We start from the raw sequence: 16,272 nt of genomic DNA on the forward strand, positions 1-16,272 counted from the left end.
CGGCGGCCGCCGACCCTCGGCCCGGCCGGGACTTTGGGGGGCCCGCGGGCGGGGGGAGAGGAGGAGGGGAGGCGGGCGGGGGTGTCGGGAGCGCAGGGCTCCGCGAGGAAAATCAGGCGAAGAATAATTTGGGGGAAAAAAAGAGAGAGGCAAACTGGAATCAGGATCAAAAAAGAGCTTCCCTCCTCCTCCGGCCGATCCTGCCGCCGCCGATGATTGTTATTATTATTTTTTGGAAAGGCTTAAGCCTGGGGCTCAAACTTCTCTCCCTTTCTTTCTCTCTCCTCTTCTTTCTCTCAGTCCTAGTCTTAAAGAGGCAGCAAACTACTTTCCCCCTTTTGCAAACACTCTCTTCTCTGCCTTGACAACTCCTGATACTTTTTTGAACAAGTTAATAGACAACCATCCATGTGACGGGGGCTGTCAGGGAATAAATGGGTTTCTAGCGACCAATCAGCGCGCGGCGGCTCCTCCACTCGAGCCCAGCCTCGCCGCCGGGTTTTGCATGAAAGGGGCGGGGCCTCCCGCGCCGCCGGCCGCGCGGGGAGGCCGGGGAGGAGGGGCAGGCGAGGAGGGGGAGGAGGCTCCCAGAGCCAGCCTGCCAGCCACTGAGAAACCTTTGTATCCCCTCTCGCAGCAACAGGTCACACCACACGCCTTTTCGAAGGAAGTGGGTAAACAGCACTAAGACTACGTGGGTTTTCTTTTTCTTTAAACTTAATATTGATTTACTTTTTGGTGCAGGGTACTGAAATGAGGATGGGACGCGGGAAGCAGCTAAGGTGCGGGGGTGGGGCAGGGCACAGTGGGTGGCTCAGGGCGGCTGTCCAACTCGTATTTCTGGAAACAGCCAGTGCAGGAGTTGGTGTGTCATTGTTCTCCCGCTCATCCACAGCACTCCCCCGCCAACTCCAGCCCCTCTGGTGCCGCTCCCGTACCGTGCTCTTCCGCTCTCCCCTCTTACCTTACAGGTGCCAACACTCTCTCACTCCCTTCTCACACACTCCCGACTAGCAGTTAGGAGACCCAAGCCTCTGTCCTCAAAACCTTCCTTGCTTCCACGTAACGTTGCTCTGTTCTTAAAAATAAATCCTGCTCGGACCATGAGGCCGACTCTAGAGCTGAGAACCGGCAGGCCTTGGTAAGCTGCCATCTCCCTGTTCAACTCAGCTCTTTGGCCCAGAAAACTGCAGCTCTTCCTCTTAGCCCCAGCCACATCTCCCACTAGACTGTCTTCATTCAACCGTAGCAAAGGGGATGCTCCTACTGTCTCCCCCCACTCCCCATTCCCATCCCATGCCTCTCTGAAAGAAGGGTTTCGGTCGTGCGGGTTTCAAATGGGGGCTGGGGAAAGAGACAGACGGAAGGGCGCTCAAAAGTGCAGGCGATGGGGGAGGGTGATTTCAACTTCCTGGCATCCCACGGGACTGTACGGAGGTGGCTTTTGGGCCGCAGTCACAAACTCCCTCCCACGCAGAGTTCCCAGGACTCCAGCAGAACCAGCCCTGGCATTTCCCCCGTCGATTTCCACTGTGGCGGCGGCAAAGCCCAGGCCGCGCAAGGCTGGGGCTGAGCCGCAAAGGGGCTCAAGGCTTGGGAGGCGGGGTCGATGCTCTCCAGGCACAGGTGCAGGCAGCGCACACTGGGAGAAGGCGGCCGGGACTGGGGAAGGGGGAGCCCAGCAATGCCCGGGTTACAGAAGGATGAGATGGAGGCGGGGGTAGGGACTCAGGAATCTTGCCCGCCCAGGACCCAAGAGGGTAATTTTAGCCGCTCTCCCATTGTCCCGACGTAAAGATTTCAATAGGTAGGCGCTCAATGCGGAGGGCAATGGCAGCACGTCCGTTACAAATAGGTAGTTTTGTTTCTCTTGTTGTCGCTACACGGAGTCAAACAAAGCCTCGTCTAAGTTTCCTTCCACTCTCTTGTTGGGATCTTTGTGGGTAAAATGCACTTGACTACAAAGGGTGGGGTGGGGGGGAATAGAGAAAAAAAAAAAAAAAAACAAAAAAACAAAAAACCCTGATGCCATTTCTTTTTTATAAAAGGGCTTAAACCATCAGAGTTACTTATTTTCTTTCTTCTGTAACACTCTCTCCGCCCCCTCCTCCCCTGGTCTACCCTTACTCACCCTAAGGAAATGTACTGAATAGTATCTACCAGCCACGTTCCATTTATTATCCTTACAAAACGGTGCATTGTTTTGTTCCTTACTAACCTTCTTCCATAATCACTCCCCCGACCCCCAACTTCTCCAATCTCTGCCCTTCCTAGCCTGTTACTGTCAAACTCACACTAAATATACCCGCTGGAAACTCAGAAAAGTTGTAAAAAAAAAAGAATTATGCAGACTTTCTTTAAGTTATTTCCAATCAACCTTCCTGCCCCCCGAAGTTTCTCCTTTTTCTCTCTCAAGTTATGACTTGCTTCAGTTCCTGGGTATCCGGAAAGGGTGAGACTGGGTTTCTCAAAATGCATACATATTCGGCGCTCTTCAAAATAAAGCACTGTTTTCTGTTTAATCGAGGTGTAATATTAAGGTAAACACGGACCTGGAGATTAGGAAAGAGAAAAGGTTGAGAAGATCTGGAGAAGAGAAGGCGGCCACCGGCTTTTCAGCGCGGCTGGTTTCAGGGATGTGGCTGGTGCGCCCCCTGCTGGTAGATTCGCTTTTCCAAGACTATTGCTTTTACCTTTAAAAGAAGGTGTTTGAAAATAATTAAAGTAAAAAAAAATAAATAAATAAAAAGGGGGATGGAAGATCAGACTAATTATACATAATCTAAACAAAAGAAAAGTTAACATCGTATAAGCTGCGGAACCAAATCATAAGAATCAGATTTAATTTGCCTAACTTAGAAATATACATACAACCTCGAGATAAGTGGGAGGTTAGACCATGGGAAAAAATAGGTACAAATTATGAGATTCAACGTGTGAATGAATTATGATTGTCCAGACGCCACAAAGGGCAGACAAAGCATTCATTTTATGATTGTGTATGCATCGGTCTGCTTAATAGCATTATTCCAAAAACTTTAAAAAGCTTATGGGTAATTGTTTGAAGAAACAACCAGGGAGTTGGTGTGGATAAGGGTGGTGTATATTTGTTAAAATAAATACTAATAACAGATGGTTATAGATACAAATCTTTTCAATCTTGCTGCCTTGTCTCTCAAGGCACAATTTTTTTCCTTGGGAGGATATATAACAGCTTTTACACATTCTCAGATGCATGTGTTTGTGCATGAACTCTATAATAATGTATTTAAAAGGTTAAAGGGGTTGGCTAGGTCTTTTATTAATTGCTTTTATCACATAAATAAGCTATGGAAATACATTACAATTGTGTTATCATTGGTTGCATTTATTTACAGCTTTATTTTCATTAAGCCTGCTGTACTTATCGAGACAATAAACTAACTGTGGCTGGCGATTATATATAATAATGTGCTATGAAAATAAGATTAAAGAAGATGGTGATAGCAGAAACATTTTCTCATTAGATTTTTTAGAACATATGCATTTTAAAAAATCAGATCACTGCCCACTCTATTTCACTCCAGCACCATCACTGATCCCTAAATATAATAACTATAACAATTCCAATAGATGACAGAAGCAACACTGTTTTAGGTTTGTAATAGACAGCTACAGTACTAACAACAATATACCATTGACTACTAGACAATCAGAAAAGACTTGGAACAGGATGCTTCATCCTCTGAGAATCTAAAATGTTGCTACTGGCAAAATTTATGAAAATTGAAAGTGCTTAATCTAAAGGGAGTATAATACTTCCCTTCCATGGGCAACAAAAAGCTACATACTTTTAGAGCAAGATTAGTAGTTAGGAACAAGAATGCATAACTACTGGAATATTCTGATTTTATTTTGTTTTATTATAGGCCCTAGCCAAAAGACCTTAACTGTTAAGTGTAACTCAATTTTATTTAAAAATCTTTCACATTGTTTTTTCTCTCCTAAAGTCTCCCCAGCACTCCTCAAGTATTATATCTGAAACCAACTAACAATTTTGTGGAGATAGGGGACTGTAGACTTATTTTTTCTTCTTAGTGTCAAATAGAGGTTTAACTTGCAGTAATTAGGTGAGAACTAGCCAAGCATCTTACTATTATGATGCTTGTTAAAAAACGCTTCTTTTCTGCATCTGCATTTGAGTGTGTTCCCCTCCTCTCTTAATCTTCTTATGGAAATGAAGGCAAACGGCAGGGAACCTGCAGAGTCTTGGAGAATGTCCTTGTTAACTGGAATTTCTCAGCATTGCTAATTAGCAGAGTTTGACGACCACCAGTATTGGGGGAAAGCTCTGTTTAACCACTCACAAACCATTCTGAGGAAGAGCAGACTAATTTTATTTTGTAATTAAAATCTGAAAAGAGCCCTATTTGACAGTTAGGGCTATGAGAGTTTTATCTCCCCGTGAAATAATTACTGCCTTGATAACTCAATTTTCTGAAAAATGTCAACTGTGGGCTCCAAAAGTTTTAATTTCATTACATAAGGAAAAAAAGTGAGAAAAAAATAGAAGAAAATGTACAGAAAGGTTTTCTAATTCTAGAACTGGTTAAATATACTAGCAGCCAGATGTGGCCAAAATAAGGGTTTTTTTTCCTTCCTTTTTTTGTCATGTTTCCTCCGAATCCTAACCTTCTAGCAATCTCCTCTAAAAGTGACCATAGCAGCAATCATACTGCAGTGGGAGAGATCATACCAGTAGTCTGGTAAGTGAGAGGAAAATAAAACTAAAACGCTAAGTACAGCAATTGGAGAAAAGTTTCTAATTTTAAAGGCCAAAAATAAAGGAAAATTTAAATGTTTAGGACAATGCTGGTACAATTTGGTGAGATGATATTTGTATTTATCCTGTAATACAAGAAAACTGAGAATTGCAGAGCAATGAGACTGGCATAAGCCAATTTTTAAAACATTTCCTTCTCCTCTGTAAGTCACAAAAGATCTCAGTCACTTCAAACTAGAGCATGCTACATGACTTCCAGAATGACCAAAGTCTGATTCTTCATTTCAGAAACAAACACATATAAATGAAGGTAAATAAACGCATTAGAGGATTTTTTCCCTTAAAAGAGCATTGCATACTTTCCAAAAATAATCAACAAGAAATAAGCTGGAAAAGGTTAGGACATAGAAAGTAAGAGCCAAAATTCAAAACTGAATTGTACCGTTGTCAAACTTCATTTCCTTTAGACTGTGAAGGATCCCTCATAGGAATTCCTAGAGGGGATAGACACCTTAATTTTTATAACACAATTTTCAAAATGATAGAAATTCTTTCATCTACATTTCCCCCATTTTTTTCCTATGTCAAACTTGTCAGATTTTGGAAGTGTGAAGGATTAGTGACAGTAACTATAATGAATGTTTCTAGATGATAAAAAGAATAAACATATATCTCCATCCCTTTCTATTTACTAAGATAGAGATATGCATATGGCTGCATGGTACACTGGCAATTTCAAATTGCTTAATCATATTTTTTTCTTCTTGTCTGTCCCTTCAGCACCTTGCCTTTAATTTCCAGAAGTGGTATTACACTTAACAAATGAACAAGGGATAACAATTGCTGTTTCAGTCCAGACCCAATTTCACCAAATAATTTCACTCAAGAGCTGTAAGTACCCTTGAAACCTAAGGAATGCAGAACAGCTTTGCATTCAGCTCCCTTTTTACTCATTCTCTTTCATCTAACTCTCATTGATGAAATAAATACATTTTGAAAAGAATTCAATAGTTATAAAACTAAACATATTTCTCCTTACTTTAAATTATAGCAACAAAAGTAGTATATAATCATTTGTGTAGGTCTTTCAAGCTGTATATAATAATCATCATGTTACAGTATTATATATGAACATCTTTATATTCTAGCTCAAATATTTTCTGGAGAAATTAATTCACATTTCACAATTTCATTTCCATTTCTGAATTATCAAGCAATTTTAACATAAGTTAAGATTCTATCCCTGCACTATAGCTGTTGTCCAGGAGAAAATGTAGTGTGACCATTAAATGATTTAATTATTTTAAATATAAATTCCCTTTTAAAAACATAAACTGAAAACCTAAAGAGCTGCCACCAGTGGTTTTCAGTTGCATTAAATCTATGACTTTTATTTTTAAAATTAGAAGAAGAAAATTTTTTAAAAGGCAAAATGATCAGTAGGAACTCTAGGTAGCCCAAAAAGCCACTGGACCTTTTATACCTGTAAATCATTGCTTGAGTCTAAATACATATCTCTCTGATTGACCACACTATCTCATGCAATTAATCATACCAAAGGAAAAGGTCTTCCTTAGAATCCCACTTTTCCAGTGGCTAGGGTTATTACCCTCATTTTAGAGAAAAACCAATTGTTTTAAATTCTCCAACTGTGATTACTTTGTTTAGTTGTGACCACAACTTTTGTGGGAAAAACAAACCTACACTTTCCTTAAGCTTTCTCTACCCAGTATTAAATGACACTCCAGTGCAGGCTAGGCTACCCTTTCACTGCAAGGACAATTTACCAAGCAGGGAAAACCTTTTTCCCTTAGCCTGGCCCCTGCCACACCACATAAATGGAATTTAGTCTTCTTTCTTCTGGAATCTTATGGAACATACTGCTACTGTGTTACCCACAACTTCCCTTTCCAGAAGTACAGTTGGACTCAATACAAACCACAAAAGTGATAAAATCTCAGAGGACTGATGTGTTTGGCATCCAAAAAAGCAAGTTAGGGAAAGAAATTAGATCTACGTAACATGTGAGGGACAGACAGGAATACTATCAGAGGAAAAGGAAGAAAGTTTTCACCTGTGGCATGAAAAGAAGTTAAAGCAAACCATTGGGAAAAAAAGTCATCCTACAATCACCATCATCCCTAAATGAAACCATTACCACTTTTTTCAAAGATTTGCAGCTGCGGCTGGCCTTGGAAAGTGCTCTAAATCAAAGTGTACACCCATCCTGGGCGGGCTGGCATCCTCAAGGCCTCCCATTGACATCTGGAACCCTCTCCCAAAAGCTATTCCGGCCTCAAAAGAATGCCTGAGAAGTCGGCCTTCCCAGGGGCCCACTTCTGCTTGCCCCCAGCGCCCCTCTTCCAGTCCCGGCTCAGATGGAGTTGGGCTTCCAAACCCATCCCAATGGAATTCTCAGATCGCTGGCCTGATAATCTTTAAAGGCTCCTTCGGAGCTGGGGCTCTGACTTTTATCTTCCCTCCCACCCTTCTTCCCTTTTTGCTGGCTCTCCCCACTCCTTTTTCGTCTCGCCCCCCCCCCCCCCCTCCTTAATTTGAAGATCATTGACACGATAGGCTGTAATGAGTCCTTCAGAAACTGTTATGATCTACGGTGACAATCTCTGCACTTAATTCACAGATTATTGACAAGCACCGTGGGCTCAATGGTGTCAAGTTGTACTTGTGGTTTCAACACCCTGCAGCAACCCACGTAGCTGCTGGGCCCTGGATTAGGACCCACAGTCTGGCAGTGCTTATCTGCCCGTCTGAGTGATAGAGAGATGAGTATCAGTCTATACCTCAACTGCTTCAAGCCCGCCTGAACTTTCTCCCTGGCGCCTTTGTCTGACAGGGTTGGCGCAACGAAACTGAAAGATCTCCAGAATTTAAAAACAGAGTGAAAGAGCAAATTTAATAAATGAGAGCTCATCCTTGAATCTTAGTCTTTATTAATAGAGTCATGTCCCCCACACCCAAATAACTATCAAACTCCAAACCACATGTACTGCTTTTCAGAGTTCGGGTTCTTTCCTGGGTTCATCATGAAAGATGTGAGGGATGAAGGGGAAAAGGGACTGAGGAGTTGGCAGGGACTCAGTGGGCCTAAGCTAAGTGGGCCCATCCGCCTGGATAGTCCTCAGAATCCAGCAAGATTGGTTACTTACAAAGCAGGGCGCCCAGCCAACCCGCGCGGGCTCAGGCCTGGACGCTGGGACAGGAGACCAAAAATGCCCGCCCCGCCCCTAAAGGGCGCTTTGCCGCCGCGGAGAAACGCGGCCCGTTGCCAGCCGCTGCGGTTTTCCCTGCTACTAAGGAATCAGTCACTCGCTGCCCCTTCCTCAGCCCTCAAAGATGGAGGGGCTGCCTTCCTGCTGGCGGCCTTGGGGCGTGGGATTTGCGCAGGTGCTGGGTCCCCCTGGGACCACAGAAATAACAGTGCGTCGGGAGAGCTGGGTGGCATTCCCAGGCCTGGGCCACCCACTTGTTTAGCTCTCTTTCCTCAACCAGGGGTTATGCTTTCGTCATGGGCCCCAGAAAAGTTGGGCACTCGCTCCTGGCACGTCCACCCGCCCGCAGCCAGGTGCGGCTTCTCCCTCCTGCCTTCACTCAACAGCCTGCTACCCCACAGGCTGAGACCCCTGGGTGCGGAACGGGGTGGAAATCTCCAGGACTCTGCTATTGCACGTTCGACATCACTTCCGAATAGCAGGCATATACTCCCTTTCTGGCCTCGCCTCCAACATTTTGCTGGCTTTGGCCTCCCTACCCCACACGGGAACCACTGCGCAGCCTTCGGACCTCGGCTGTCAGCGCACCGTTTCTTACTTTACCCGGTTGGCGCGGGTTCACAAAACTAGAACCGACTAAATTATTTCTGTAATTGGGACAAGCCCTTTGGTAGTGCAAAAGGTGGGGGTGCTGTGGCTGGAATCCCGCTTGCCTGTCATTTCGATAGAATTCGGGGTAGAGATTTTATCAAAAGGCTTGATTCTTCTCCTGCCATTGCATCTGAACCTACTTACTAAAAACCCTAAGCCGAGATCTAATTCTGCAACCAGATGGAGAAGTCATCTCTCATCGCACTGAATAGCAATTCCCCTTGAAATGTTATCTCGAATTCGCTAATTTTGAGCGGTGGGAGTAATAAACATAAAGGTATTATAAACCTTGCATAGCCATAGTATTCAATATTTTAAAAGCCATTCTTTTATGAAAATTAAGCCGATTTTCATCGATAAGCAAACTATAAAAAAGCGATCTCTAAACTTCTTAAGAGTAAAAGTTAAAATCAATAACTATAACCCTGAAGACGTAAATATTAAAACATCTTGTTCACTCAGCACAGTAATTATTTCTATTTGATTTTAAACAATTAAGCAAACCCACATTTCCCTATTGTTTTAAATTCAGAGGATGTGCCATTTTTACAGTTTCTCTTTCTGAAATAATTCAAAGGCTACTTTTGCCCTCACTTGCTGACCAAAAAAAGAAGAAGAAGAAAAAAAAATAAGAGGCAAAGCTCTTTATTATGTAGACAGGTAGTTTTTGGAAGTGTAAAATACTCCCCTTCTCTAGGATAATTTGGATTCCTGGTCAACGAAATGCTGAATTTCAAAGAAACCTTCCTTACCATTGGCACACCTTCCCTGAAATCCTACGGCTAAAAGAAAAAAGATACCAGGCACCTGTTTCTTAGCCAGTATGTGTTTCTTAGCCATTATCTTCGAAGGAAAAAGTTTGACTAGGATTGGTTTGGGGGATGGGAAGCACTCAAAAGAAGAGATTGGTCTTTTAATTATACTCTGGAAATAAATACATAAAAGCAAGTTATTTCGTTTACTCGGAGGCTCAGTTACAATACTTGCAGGACCTCCGAGGGCATTCAAGACGCTGCTGACAGCGTCAAAACAGTAATCAGCAGCATCTTCGGTTTAATTTTTTGAAATGTGGACAAAACGGAGGAAGTTTACTTTGCTCGATTCTCCACGGCTACAGAAAAAATGTTTTGTTTTTCGTCACTTTTCTTTACCTGTTTTACGATCGCAGAACCTTTCAAAAGAGTTACAAAACCAAACCGGGTGGGGGATGGCTGGGATGTGAGGAGGAGGAATAGGGCAGTCTTTATTTTTTATTGAATTAAAATTGTAGTATCGCCTCTTTAGTTTTTGTATTGAGTTAATATTATATTATCTTTCAAGGATATAAAAATTTGTTTCCGCACCCCGTTTCTTTTTTGGAGGGCAATAAAGAGTTTTCTCTAACCCCAGAGCAGGATTCTAGCGATTTCCGGGACTGGCGCTGCGCAGCTCCTACTGTGTCCAACAGGGGGCGCTGGGCACGAACCTGCGCAGCGGCTCAGCGCCGCTTCACATCTGAGTCGGGTTCCAGCCCCGGAAGGCGACAGTCGCTAGCGGGGTCGAGTACAGTGCTTTAGTCTTCGTGGATAAAAAGAGATTAAAAGCTAAATTCTTTTTTGGGTATATGTGTGTGTGTGTGTGTGTGTGTCGGTGTGTGCGTGTGTGTGTGTGTGTGTGCGCGCGCCCGCGCGTGGGGGGCTGGTTATCAATTTTAACCAACTACGAAAATGTACAGCTTTTTATCCTTTGATGTTCTCATAAAGAAACTCCTATCGGATGAGAAATTACACGGTTTCTGAGCCAACACTGCAGCTATAGTGTGGGGCAATTATTTAATTAAAATATATTTTCCATCTGTTCACATGATCTTTTAGACGTACTTAAAAGCTGACACTGATCCCTTTGGCCTGTTAACCCTGCCCCAAGTTTCAAATACTTTTAACTATATCGAAGGCCTTTCTATTAATTTGAAGGAGAAAAAAAGGAGACCTAAATATTTAAATCACCCCTAAATAGTTACTCCTCTGCACTCCCCCGACCCACCCTTTCTTTAAACAGGGGCTTTTATGTGAGTGACACATTTCACGCTTCCGATTCTGCAAAGCCAGGTATAAATGACAAGGAGCGGCTCTAAATAATAATAATAACAAAATCGAATTTGGTACTACATAACACCCAAGTACCGTATAAGAAGAAAAATCTAAATAAAATTGTAATCCACCCCCCCCAAAAAAAAAACACACACACACCAAAAAACCCTTCACCTGTATTTAAATAGCGTATCTTTAATTACAGCAGTTGGGGATGCATGAGGCTGAAATGAAATTAGCAGTCATTACCAGTCCTTTAACTCTGTGGTGCTTTTGATCAGCACTAAATTAGCTTTCCAGTCCTAACAAAGACTCTACAGCAAGCAGTGGGCTGTAAATAAGACAGCGCGACCTGCCCTCAACACCTTTTCTCTTGTCAATCATAGCTCTATCATTCAGCCCAAGATTAACCTTTATCTACCAAATTATAAAAAAAAAAAAAAAAGAAGAAGAAGAAGAAGGAAAGAATGAAGAAAAAGAAAAAAGAAAAAGAAGGCGGGAAGGAAAGCCTCCTGACCACCACATGTCGCAATAACAGAGGTTCCCAAGAGCCCCCCTAAAATTGTATTATAATGAGCCCGTGTCAGAATCTGCAATTTCCAAATCATCCCTTCCTACTCCACCCCCCTACACCTCTCGAGTATATTAGAAGAGTCAGAATGCTGTTCAGGTAGGAATCGAATCCTACCCCCTCTTCCCGCCCGCAATGGCTAATTGGGCGTGGACCACCCTCCATAAGTCAATTTGCCATTAGCCTTTCCTCCTCTATTAGTCTAACAAGATTTCGGGAGAGGAGGGGATGTTTGAGGAGGAAACACTGGTGAGTTTAAGACATATATATATAAGTTCCTAGGCTGAAAACAATCAATTTACTCCACTAATACTCTCTACTTTCTAAGTCTGCGGAGGAAAAAAACCAACAGCAGTAACAAAAACCCAGCTGCTTTTCCCAGTACTGCATTACGAAAGTAAAACATTGGTTCAAGTTGCCATTAGAGGGCGCCAAAGAGCAAGCCCCATCACCCCTCGCACGACTTCCTGCAGAAACCCTCCCACCTTCCAGCTTCGCCATGCTCTGTAATTCCTTCTCTCAGGTAATATTTCCTGCTTATCCTGCCCCCTTGCATTTCTATCTCCCGCTATGTCAATCTCATATAAAAAACGAGGTATCGCCATGTCCCCTTCCTCTTGTTTTGCAACCTCCCCCTACCCCTAACCACCACCAAAATAGTTAAGACGCCGATTGAAGTTGTAGCAACCCCTTAATGATAGGTACCTTTTGAATCAAATCACTCTTTCCATTTAGTAACACTGGTCTGGAAAAGGTTCTTTGTGGGGGTGAAATGCTAGAGTTTAACATTTTTAAGATGGAAACCTGAATTTTCATTAATAGGTTTCTTTCTGGGGGCTCACAGATCTATTTCTTCAGTTTCATAGAAAAAGAAACACACCCTTGCAAGACAACTAAGTTCAGTATCAAAACCGTCCAAAATAGAATAAAATAATGTCATTTCATCTCTGCATTTGTTAAAGAATTCTAAATTAGAATTTAATTCCAAAAGTTAACGCTTTCAGACTTAAATCTACCAGTGTTAAATGACTTCCACACAGGGTGTATTTCCAGATCTTTTAAAGGTCAAAAGAAAAAAAAAAAAAAAGAAAGAAAGAAAAATAGAATGAGTGGGGAAGAAAGTGAGGTGGGGGGGAGGAGTGAGCTAGCAGTGAATGTCAAAGTTGGGTTGCGAGCTACTTACATGTCCATGCCAGATCAGGGTGTTGTCTTGTAGCAGTTTGATTGGCAGGTAAAAAAGCGAAAGAACGTGAGGGTTCCCTGAGCCTCTTGTCAGCCCAAGCTTGATCACTTCTCACCGGACAGAACCAGTTGAAGGAGCTTGCAGTTCCCCTCTCGTCCTTCATCCAAGGCACCGTGAATCCATTTCAGCTTTTCTTCCCCCCAGTCTTTCCATCAGCCTCCTGCCTTCACCCGCATCGCCTTACACCAGCTTCCAAGACCTAGCCTAGCTTTGCCACTGCAATCCCCTGCAACAAGAAAAATCGTTTATGGCTTAAAACCCCAAATGGCTGATTTTTTAAAAGAGAGAGAGAGAGAGAGAGGGAGAGGGAGAGAGAGAAGAGAGAGAGGGTGAGGGGGAGAGAGGGGGAGCGAGAAGAATGCACCCAGAGAACAACAAAAAAGTCAGTTATCCTAACACTGCTCTATCCCCCCACCGTACAGAAGAAGAATAAAAAAAAAAGCTTTATGTTTTTTTCAGTGGGTATTCAAAGATAATTTGATGCCATTGTTTCTGCTACAGATGGTTCTTTTAAATACAATAACACGGCTCTTTGTGCAGGCTACCCACAATAAAAATCGAAAGCGTTCCCCTGAATAACCATTTTGTTCTCTCTTGTATGGGGCCAACAAAAGATGCCGTGAGGTAATGGGTTCTGTTTATTGAAGCCATAGAATAGGGGTTTGATAAAGATTTTTTTAAAGCAGAAGACCTTGCAAGGTCGGGCTGATCTCTTCATTTTTTTTTATTAAAATATTTGTCCAATAGATTATTCCTTGGTGCAGCTGCAGGTTTCCTCCTCAATTCTTAATCAGCCCAAACATCTGTCTCTTTGAGGAGGCTTTTAAAAATCTACAATTGTATCACTGGTGCAGTAACCTTATCAAACCCTGAGTTTTTAGGCTCAGTAAAGGCAAAGGCAGTGAAGTTTCAATTCTATTTGGTCCTGATGGGGTGAGGCGGAAGGTTGGGGGAGAGGAGATAAGCAACCCCAGATAGAGTGACTGAAAAAAAAATTAGGCTTTCCTCTCCCCCACTCTCTGGTTGGCCGTGCACAACTGTATGAGCCAGACACACAGATCACTGAGGGCTTCTTTCATCACAAGGTGTTTCTCTCCATCTCTGCAAGACCACACCAGTATGTGCATGCTGGACAGGGGCTAGCCATGTTTTCTTAACATATTTCCCCTTTCCTCCAGTAAGGTCTCCAATCCTGGAAAACTTAGGATGAGAGCCCAGTGGGAGGAGTGGAACAAGCTAAAGGTTAGTCTTTAGCACCCAGAAGGTCCTACTCTTGGCTCTTTTTGATTCATCATTAGCTAGCTTTGACACACTAATTGCGGCCATGTGAGGGACTGGTGGCCACAGCCTTCCTATTACAGCACCCTATCCCTTCAGGCTTGCTCTTACAGCCACCTGGCTTCCTCCCTCTCAGTTCCACGGACAGCTTCCACTTCCTCTCACAAGGGAAGCCCTGCCACCTAGAACCCCCTGAGGTCTGTATCAACTCCGAGAGAGCCTGAACACTTGGCAGTGAGGGCGCTGTGGGAGACGGCATTAGTTACTGACTAGGTTTGTCTACCTTTCTATAGGAATTAATGCCAGGGCTTTCTGGGCCTCCAATAGCCCAGAATGACAGTAATCCACTTTCATGACTCCTGCTCTGTGTTGTCACTTGTGGTAAGACAATAGTGTGGAAAAAATGGCTTTAATCTTAAAAACATGTTTTCACTGGATTCTCTACCTCTGTCCTCCACCCAGTTCATTTCTCCCTTTCTTCTCATAAACCATTTTAAAGATAAACACTCAAATGAATCCCTCGATATAACTGATCTCAACTTCCACTTTCCCTTTTGGAAACAATTATGTTATTGGTTTACAATTGGTCTGGAGTCATCTAATAAGAAATTTTCATGGACTATCATTTAAACACCAACTAAAGCCTTTCTATGAAGCTTGAAAAACAAAGACATCAGAACAGAAAATTAAGGAATTTTTCACATGGTTGTTTCTCAAAAATTCATTTTGTATCTCACGATAAAGAGTCCAATATCAGTTAGAAAAGAATGAAAGTCAAGACAATACTAAAAAAGTTATGCACCTACAAATAATCTCTGGATCAAGAAAAATGTGTCTGTAAAAGTGTGAGTGCATTGGGGGTAGAAGGAGAGTGAAGAGAGTAAATCAAGAGTGACTTTCAACAGAACAGGCTAAGGTGTGTGAATTTGTTACTTACGGTATTGTAGGAGAGGGTAGGGGCATTATACAAAATTAAATCAATACTAGAAACTTCTTCCAACTAAAGGTGGAATGAGGAAGGATGAATATAAAATGTTTTAGCCAGTGTTTTCATAAAAAAGTAATCCACTGGAATAACTGAAGATCTCTTCCTGCTTCTTGTGTCACATGTATTTTTCGGATATCAAAACTTACAAAGGATGCTCGTAACTGGAAAAAAGCCATTTTTTTTTTTTTCTTTCTTTTTTTTTTTTTTTGCAACAACCTGAAAGAAGAATCTGAACTGCTGTCTTCTTTCCACTGAGGGGTTTTGGGCTGAATCTAAGACTAAGATAGGAGTGCATCAGTGAGTAGCCCAAGGTGACTAAAGGTGAGGAAACCTGATATATCTTATTGGGATTGGATCTATTCAATCCCAGCCATAAGAAAGTTGAAAAATCCCTCAGTTGACCTCGCTCTCCTGTGGGAGATCAGGAAGACATAATTTTTTAGGCAAGTCAGCAAAAGTTGTCTCAAAAACTGTAATGCAGTGGCATCCCATCTGACATAGGGAAATACTTCAACGTTTAACTAAAAAATGTAGAATGTGAAACGCAAGGTACACGGCCAAGCTGACAAACTGTCTTGATAGATGAGGGAATCAGGAACCAGTAGTCTACAACGGGAAAACTGCTTTTAAAAAAACAAACAATAAACAAACCAACAAACACAAACAAAAACACTTTCTGTATCCAGAGGGCAGAAACTAAGGTGACTGACCAGTGCCTCTCTGGCTGGAGCAAACACACATCACCGAGGCGATGCTGGGTTGTAGAAATGGCTTTCTCACGAGGTTGGGAAATTTATGGGCATTTATTTAGAGGTGGCTCTGAGTTGGAAACTTTACTGTTCAAAAGCGCTCTGGAGCCAAAGTTGAACCCCATATTTTACAAGCAAAAGCCTAGCTGGGGAGATGTGGAGGGTGGGGTTTTCCCCTCACCCTCAGAATGGGACGTCGGTGAATAAATGTCATTCAGCACAAACGACCTAGATTGAGGAAGAAAAAGAGGAAGGGGAAAAGGAGAGGAGGAAAGAAGAAAGAGAGGGAGGACAGAAAGGGAAAGCGGGGAATTTACAAAAAGGGAATTAAGCGGGCTAGTGGCAGAGAGGATTAGCAAGAAGGGCACCCGGGACCTGTTTTTAACTCGCGAGTGCTGCTTTTAAGGAAACACGATACGCACGATCAGGGTCTGGATGTCCCAGTGAACCAATGGCCATACACATCACGAGTTTCACACAGATGGCATCATGTCATGCTTTAGTTATCCACTACCGTGAAAGCTGTAGCTTCTCTCTCCTTAAGCAATCAATCACGCCCTGACTGGCCACTTTCTACCCTCTACACGTGGAAAGAAATCGGACTCAGACGGCTCGAGCCCCGAGCCCTCGGCCTCCCAGTGCGGGCTCCGGGAGGCCGGGGCCGTCTCTCGTGACGCGCGCGCTCCTCGCCCTCCACTGGCCGCCAGACTGTGGCGAAGCCCGGCTCCAGC

The 16,272-nt window shown here is 43.1% G+C and overlaps 1 long non-coding RNA gene across 1 annotated transcript in view; it reads right to left on the bottom strand.

The window, feature by feature from the left end:
- Window positions 1-12,854, bottom strand: part of LOC108532740 (uncharacterized) — a 41,450-nt gene extending 28,596 nt beyond the window's left edge. The window contains exon 1 of the long non-coding RNA XR_001886536.1: window positions 12,467-12,854. This is a non-coding gene — a long non-coding RNA (uncharacterized LOC108532740). The remainder of the gene's footprint in view (window positions 1-12,466) is intronic.
- Window positions 12,855-16,272: the final 3,418 nt, after the last annotated feature.

Source organism: Rhinopithecus bieti, unplaced genomic scaffold (assembly GCF_001698545.2).
Source record: "Rhinopithecus bieti isolate Rb0 unplaced genomic scaffold, ASM169854v2 scaffold_76, whole genome shotgun sequence".
Classification (NCBI taxonomy): domain Eukaryota; kingdom Metazoa; phylum Chordata; class Mammalia; order Primates; family Cercopithecidae; genus Rhinopithecus; species Rhinopithecus bieti.